This window comes from Capricornis sumatraensis, chromosome 8 (assembly GCF_032405125.1).
Source record: "Capricornis sumatraensis isolate serow.1 chromosome 8, serow.2, whole genome shotgun sequence".
Lineage (NCBI taxonomy): Eukaryota > Metazoa > Chordata > Mammalia > Artiodactyla > Bovidae > Capricornis > Capricornis sumatraensis.
Window position 1 is genome coordinate 97,897,621 of NC_091076.1, and position 8,499 is coordinate 97,906,119.

An 8,499-nucleotide genomic window follows, 5' to 3' on the forward strand; every position below is an offset into this window, starting at 1 on the left:
GCAGAGGGTAGACAACCCTCGGAAACTGCTTTGGCTTCGCCTATTGGCATCCTGCGAGAGTAGGCGGGATTGGTCATCGAGGGGTGCCGTTGATTAGCTGGCGGCTGAGAGTTAGGGTGTTGGAGAGAGCTGGGGGAGGAGGGGCGGTGGGGGCAGCGACTTCTTCCTTGTTATTGGGTGGTGAAGTGAGTGAGGGGTGGCACCATGGGCCAGCGGCTGGCTAGGATTGGCGAGTGCTGGGGTGAGTGACAGGCAGGGGGGCGAGCTGCGCGACCAGCGGTTTGTTTTTCGGAGCGTTCCTGAGGTGGAGAACGGCGGCCGGACGGAACGACTTCGGGACTGAGGGACTGGCGGTCGGGCGGGCCGAGCGGCGCCGCCGAGGCCGGGCTGGGCCGAGCCGAGGAGCGCCGGGGATGTAGCGGGCCACCCTGCCCATGCCACAGCGCCCGGCCGCGGGCGGAGCCGGAGCCGGAGCCTGGGGAGGCGGCGGGGGCCCCGAGCGCAGCCCGCGCCCCCCGCGCGGAGCCAGGCCCGCTGCCGTCCCCGCCGCCCGGGCCCCCGGCATGCAGCTCCGGCTGCGGAGGTGACACTCGGGCCCGAGCCGCCGCCGCCGCCATCGCCACCATGGGTGAGTGTCGCCACCGCCCCGGCCTGTGCCCGCGCTGCTTCGCGTCGCCCCGCCCCGGGCTGAGGGGAGGAGGACCCTGGGCCGCCGCCTGACAGGCATGGACAGCCCGCCCGGCCGGGGCTGCGGACCGCCGGCGCCCGCCCGCCCCGCTCGCGGCTTAGCGGCTTCGCGGCCCGGGCGGGGGTTCTGGCTCCCCCGGCCTTCAAGGGCGGCCCCGGTCCGCAGAGCCCACTCGGCCGCCTCTTTCCTGGCCGCGCGGCCAGCACATCCCGAGGAAGCGGCGGCGGGTCGAGGGCCCGTGCTCGGCGGAGCAACCCGCTCCGGGCCGAGCGAGCGGGACCCCGAGCCCGAGGGCGGGGGAGCGCGAGCGCAGTGTGGGGCCCGGGCTGGAGGCTGGTGCAGGCCTAGCTGCTGTTGTGTCTTTTCCTTGATTTGCTTTTTTTTCCTGCCTGTGTCATTTCCTTCCCTTCGCTCACACAGGCCGGCCTGTGAGAGTTCCCGGGGCTTGCTCTCTAGCCCTGTGCGCGCCCCAGCGCAGGGGGGAGGGCGTGCGGGGAGACAGGCTGCGAGGTGATTAAAATGGCAATCACTGTTATCAACCGCGCGGTTGAGAAATGCGAGCTGCACGCAGATTGCTGGAGTTTGGGAATCGGCTGCCAGTGATAATACACATCCTACTCTTTGAAAAATCTCGTTGCAGTGTTTTACATCCATTAGTTTAATCTAGCGGTGTCCCTGAAATTATGTAACTTTTGAAAGAGAGAAACATTCACTACACAAAAGAATCTCTATGAAATCATTTTCTTTTTAATCGATAGTTGCAATTTCTGTTGTGAAGATGTAGTCTAAGGAACGTTTTAATGTCTTCCACACGCAGCATTTGAACTGAATTATATTTCATGTCCTTTGTGGTAATTTAGCAGACGACTATTGGAGTTCATTAAGTAGCAGTAACATGTTCGATGTACTTTGCTTCTCTTGTTGGATCAGTTATTTTGATACGGTTGTCTGCAGTGGCAAGTTTTCTGAAGTATTTGTTATTGTCCTAATTAATCAAGGGGTAAACTTCAGTTAAGGGATCATTTGCACAGCCACTGATTCCATCTGTGAAGAGGGAACATTAATGTTTGCTTTGCCCTATGGCAAGGTCAAGTCGTTTTTGTAGGAGGATAAGTGTTTGCTGTGTCACATTGGGCAGATAATCTTTTGTGGCCCATCTTTACACTCTGGCTTTGAATGAATTGCCTTGTTCTGTTCCATGCTGCCCCTCTACGGTAAGGAATGGGTTCCTTCATTTATTGGGCTGTTTCCTTCCCATGCTTTATTTCAGAAGTGCTTGCTTTTCTGGGCAAAGTCTGTGACAGTAAGCAGAAAACAAACTCAGTGAGGCCTGGTACTTATTGAATAAATACGTAATTCAACAAATACTCGTTGAGCATTTACTGTAAATGGGGTACATAATTCTTCTTGTCCTCCCCAGGTTTCACACATTTATCTTGTGCTCTGGAATTTGATGATCACACTAAATCTTTGAATTGATTTGTGAAGCTACATTTGTGATAATCTTTCTAACCAGTCTTTCCTTTTTATCCTGCGGGGACAGGCTTAAGTCCCAAAGGGGAGTGTGAATACTTAAGGGTGTGCAGACCTCCTGTTTTCCACTTTCTCGAGTGCTGAATCAGTGTCCAGATATGTTGACTACATTTCGTGCCTAATAATAAAATAGAGGTCAGCCTGTTTTCACATTTCAAAATCATTTCAAAAAATGTAAATGTGTGAGCATATGGAGAGACAGTGATGGGGACGAAAGGAACTATGTAGATAGGGTCCAGAGCCCCAAAGGAAAAAGGATCAAAAACTCAATATCTTCTCATTTGGTCCCATGTCAGTTTTTACATGAAGAAAGTGAGACAGTGAGGGGGAAATTAACTTGCCTGGTGACTGCAGTATATTAATCGGCAGACAAGCTGATTTAAGAACCCCTGCCTGACTTTCTTCACCACTCTTCCCTCATACCATTCTCACTTTCTTTTAAGTAGATGACCTTGGCATGCACCTAGAACTAGTACTGAATTCTCTTAGAACCTGACCTTCAGTTTGCTTTGTATAGGGCTCAGCAAGGGTGTATGTACAAACACACACGGAGTCTCTCTCTTAAGTACTGGTTTCCATTTTGGTGATATAAATGATGAAAAGTCAGATTCCCAGGTTAGCATGCGTTAGTTGCTGTATGTAGTCCTAAATAAGTTCAAGGGGTAATAAGGGAGAAACATAGACTTATTAATATTTTATTATACTTGTTAAACTCCAGCCCAGCGAGGAAAGGGGTAAAACTAATTTGAGTTCCTGCCCTTCAGGTTCCTTGGTTAACAGTCATATTTTCCTGAGCTGTTCTAAGCCCCAGACTCAAGCTTGTTTGACAGCTTGGGTTGGTAATGAAAACAGGTCAGATTTTATATTGGCAGTTAGCCCCAGTAACTTTCTAGTGGAAATTACACTTATCCTTGTAAATAATAGGAAATGCTCTTTTTGTTTGTTTTTGGCCTTTTTTTTTTTTTTTTGGCTTTGATATTATGTGGTTATTAAAAAAATTGAAAATTGACTGGTCGTTTTTTCTTGGTCACACCAAAATTCCCTCCTGGTTTTAGTAATTATAGTGGCAAATGCTGCTAATTACACCTAAGGTTAATTTGCTAGTGTTTACTTGGGCTCTATAAATGCAATCTAAAGTTTGGTGGGAAGTATTACTGAAAAATATGTAACAACTTGGAAACATTACAGGAACGTGAACTGAGTGTAGGATTTAGGATGGTGTGGTTCTGGTTTGATAACTTGGTTTGAAGTCAGAATCATTGTTTCAAGGCTGTTGGAAGCTCCCAGTTATACCAGTCTCAATTCAGTTTGGCTAGAATCTGACTGCCTGTGTAGATCTAAGTTGGCAACTGTTTGTTAATTGAAATTGGGATCATAGTTTAATGACTCAACATGGCTTTGTCACGACTAGACTTCTGATGTTTTACAAAATTATGGTTGGCTTTAAAACTGAATTTTAGGCATTTATAAAAAGTATCAGTCCAACTGGGCATGACTTAGTGAAATACACAGGATAAGAAGCAGTTTTCTTCGTTCTGACTATCTAAGCTATCCATTTTTCCTTTGCCCCTTTTATTGAACATCTCTTCTGTGTCAGATACAGTACATGGCCCTGTATGTGTATTTATCCTGTATTTAAGAAGTTATAGTTAGGTAAGGTGAACCAGAAACATATAAACAAATAAGTGGTGTTATAGATACCTTGTCAAAACTGTAAAGATACATTGGACGGAGAGATCAATTCTGTAGTTTTGAGATTGACATACATTATCCTATAGTCCTCAGACCTCAAAGGTTAAATTTCATTAACTTAAAATAAAATATGATGGTGATGTATGGATTCTTATGAGGAAGCAATAGCTTACTTTGTAATATGTATTTTTAAATTTTAAGTCATCAACTAATATTGAAGGACTCTTATATCACAGAAACAGAAAAATAAACCCCAGAATTTTACTTTGAGATCTAGCAAAGTTTTCAGCCAGGACCTTGAACGAAAAAGGAAAAATGTTTGTTGTGAATTGAGGATCAGACCTTTTTGCTTATACTTATACTAGGAGATGATGTTTGCCCGGAGGGACAGGATGGAGGAGAACCGTGCGGGTATGTAGCATGTCATAAACAGGCAGTAAAATCAGACTCACAGACACTGAGGCACAGGGTCTCCAGAGTGAGCAGTGTGATCGGATGATCTGACAAAGTTGGGTAGAGTAGAGCATTGCCAAGATGAAGAAATCATTTAAATGAAAACAGAGATTAAAATTGGGAGTTGTATGTATGGGAAAAAGAGTGTCTGGCATCATGCGGGACAACAGTGTTTATCCAACGACGTGTTGCTTCTGGAAACTTTTCTGGGGTTTTAGCCAAGGGAATTCATAAATGGGAGTGCCTTAAGACCCTGCTTTTTGATAGAAGTAATAGCTCAGTCTGGAAGGGTGACTTCCTGCTGGGGTTAATGAGCGAGGAGTGTGTTTGCCTGGCAGCCCCCACGCCTTAGGTCAGGATATCAGAAGAAAAAGTACTCGCTGCTGGATAATTACGGATAGCTATCTGCTTGAGACTGCTGACAGAGCTTCCACTTTTTAAGCCTGGATTGCAAATCCTGTTTCATAGAGCCCTTCTTCTTTTTTTTTCCTATGAATATTCCTCACCCCTAGATCTTTAACCCTCTAATCTCTAGAGTTAACTTCTTCCTTTGTGCTTCTTTCTGGTAGCTTTGAAGTGTGTCATACCACCCCCGTCCTTTGGAAATCTTTTCAAGGTTATAGCATACTCTTACCTCTGCCTCAGCTTGTTCACGTGTAAAGTTCATAAAGGAATTATTGATTTCCACTACTTTCAATCTTCAGCTTCTCGATTCCCTGTCAAGATGTTTCTGCCTCTATTACCCTATTGGACCTGCCTGCCCCTGCTCTTCTTCGGTCTTAGCTTCTGTGGTGTTACTTTTGTCTGTTTGTTTCTGGTTCTCTTAAAGACTTCTGTGCTGGCACATCTTCTTCCTACTTTTCTTGTTGGCGTGAGTATTCACTCAGGATCAGTCCCTGAGCCTCTTTTCTTTTCCTCCGCTGTTCACTTGCTTTCACGCCCCTTCTCCTCCTCAGTTCATTTATAAAGCTCTCATCCATAGCTGGAACAGCTTTCCTTTTTTCAAAACAGAAAAAAATCTTTATTCTGTAAAATTATCTATATAACCCCTTGCTACTTACGTTGTAAAAAAAACTTTTTCACACATGTGTTTATGTATTCTGGTTTGTATCTTGTCTAACTCGATCTCTTTATTTGCATAACCTTGTATTTGTGTGTTGTCTGTCTTTTTACCCCTAGAGTTTGATATCGAAAGTATCTTTCAAAACTGTCTAATGTGTAATACATGATAGGTAGTCAGTAAACGGTTATTGTTAATGATTAATAAAAATTCTAAAATAAAATTAAGTATTAGGATATATTGTGGCCTCCAGTCTTTTCCCATTAACCTTTTTTTCCCCATTGATGACGATAACAGCCAGCATTTTTTCAGCATTAGGTACCATGAGGAATAATTTGTAAGGTTTCTTTTTTCCCCTCTTAAGTCTCACAGCAGCTCTGTGTAATGATACTTTTATTATGTACATTTTACAGATGAGTAAATTGAGGTTTAGGGAGAATAAATGATTTGTCTAAGGGCTCCTTAAAACCCAAGTCTTTCTGACTCCAAGGTCCATATAACTGTTGCACTCTAAGAAAGCTATTTGTTAATTTTTTTTTTTTTAAAGGAATGCATACGGTAGCACAGATAATTCAGTTAAAATCCCAATCCAGGAAGAAATGCCTGAAAGAACCACTTGATGTGCTTCCCGTCTTTATCCATCTCCTCAGTTTGAAGTATCAGTTTAAGAACCAGTTTGCCTTTAGAAATGTATGCTCTCTTGACACAACAGCAGATTCTATAACTATGTTTCACTGTGTCAGTTGTCCTGGATTCCAGGAGATAGAGCCAAACCATTCCTCCAGTGTGTTCTCAGCGCTGGAACTACCAAACAAGTTTATCCGTTAAGTAATGCCAGGAATTGGTTAGCTTCCTGGAAACAGAATTTGTCAACCTGATAAACCAGCTCTTATAATAGCATCATCTTATACAGAATTAGAAACAATTTCTCTAGTCATGCTTGTCACAGATTTGATTTGAAAAGCATGTGTGTATCTGTGTGTGAATATACACATCCATTTTGCTTCAATGTCTGAGTTGAGACAGCTATTCTCAGCTCTAAGGCTGGTTTCCTTGACACTGAAAATCACATGCACTCTGCTGTTAGGACTGTCAGTGGATGCTCCTCAGAAAACGCCCATGTAGTGCCATCTAGTCATGATCATGGTGATCCCAACTTCCTGTCAAGTGCGTGCATGTGTCGCAGTCGTATCTGACAGACCCCATCGACTGCAGCCTGCTAGGCTCTCCTCCACGGGGTCTTCCTGACCCACGGTTGGGCCTGCGTCCCCTGCATTGGCAGGCAGACTCTTTACCACTGAGCCACTCTGGGAAGCCCTCATTTACTATTATAGTTGGTCCAATAATTTCATACATATATAATATTTAATGATATACAATTTTATACATATATATTTAATTATTTATGTTAAATTTAATAGAAGTGCGTGTGTGTATGCTAAGTTGCTTCAATCGTGTTCTTCTTTTTGCGACCCCATGGACTATAGCCCACCAGGCTCCTTATTTGCCAGGCAAGAGTACTGGAGTGGGTTGCCATTTCCTTCTCCAATTATATGTATATAAGCCAGTCATTCTAGTTTAGGTGTTATACTCTAGTTTTAAAATCTTGGTTTGGGGGTTAAAAAACAAAATCCAAGCAAGTTCTCTTTAAGGAGCCTACAGGTTAATTGTGAGAAAATATAAAATAATTGATGGGATGTATGAGTTTTAATTTTTTAATAAGTGTCTTTGTGTAAATACCCACTTCGTCCTCATTCGTTACCTCATTTACTTCATTCATTTTGTACTACAACTGTATCACTCATACTTTTGTATGTATTTTGAAGTGGAATTAGTAAGGAAGCTACTCTAATGGTGTTTTTCTTCCAAGTCTTAAATCTAATTTTACTTTTCTGAGCAGACAGAGATCTCTCCATGGGTACCCTTCTTCCTACCTGCACCTCCTCAGAGGGCAAGTAGGGCACCTGAGCAGATTTGGTCCAGGACGAGGGGAGAGGCGAATGATGCCATTTACTTCCTGTGCTTCGTGCTGGTCTTTCCTGTACACAGGGCATTAGAATATTTTCAAGGGGCAGGGATAAAGGGCAGAAGATAGGCACACTCTGTGGGTGGGGTCTTGTGCTTGCTTCTTTTAAGGTGTGCCCCAAGTCTGTGACTCACTTGTCATGAAAGCAAGTATAACAACTCATTCCTCATGTTTCTTTGCAGATCAACAGACCTGTTTATTTCAACCTCCCACTGCTATTTGAGTGGACAAGGATCTCTTGAAGGACCTGGGAGAATTTGGCAAAATGTGGAATTGGCCTGGTTTTAGGTTCTCGGTTTTGGCCAGTTGTCTTCAATGCATGAGAACTCTAGTGCTCTATGCTATTTCAAGAAAGGGGGATTAAAAGTAATACCAATAAGGCAGAGACAATGCACTGCTTGCTTGGTTAGGGAAGAAAAACAATAGAACTGCCTTTCGACTTCCCTGTGGGAAGCAGAAGGCCTATAAACTTGTAAAGAGTTGGGAAGGGGCCTTCAAAGGCTAGGCTTGTGAAACAACTTCTGTTTAAAGCAGCAACCTTGCTTGGTACCTTTTAAATATGCTCTCCTATAGTACTTGAAGAATAGGTCTGTGACTGATTGTCTCATAATTGATTCTCTGTGAATTCATCTTTCTACTCAGTTCCCTGCTACACTGTGCTGTGTTGTTCTTCACTTCACTCCAACTTTTCATCTATTTTTCCTGGTTGAGTTTCTCTGGCACTGGAAGAATTGGTTTGTTTGAGCACCTCTCTCGCTCCCAGTGAATAGGTAGATATTACTGCCAGAAATCCGATTGGAGAGCTGTTAGAATCTATTAAAATTCAATTTGCCAGCTATCCTCTTTTCACAGATAGCAAATTTATGTCATTTAGTTACAGGACCTGTCATTTCACCTGGGCAAAACTCCCTGAGTATGAGTCATACAATTTGTGAAAGTACTTTCTTTTGTGGTCTGTTTTAAAGTGTCTTAGCCCATGTGCTCTCTTTCTTTGCAGATGAGCAGGAGGCATTGAACTCGATCATGAAGGACCTGGTGGCCCTCCAG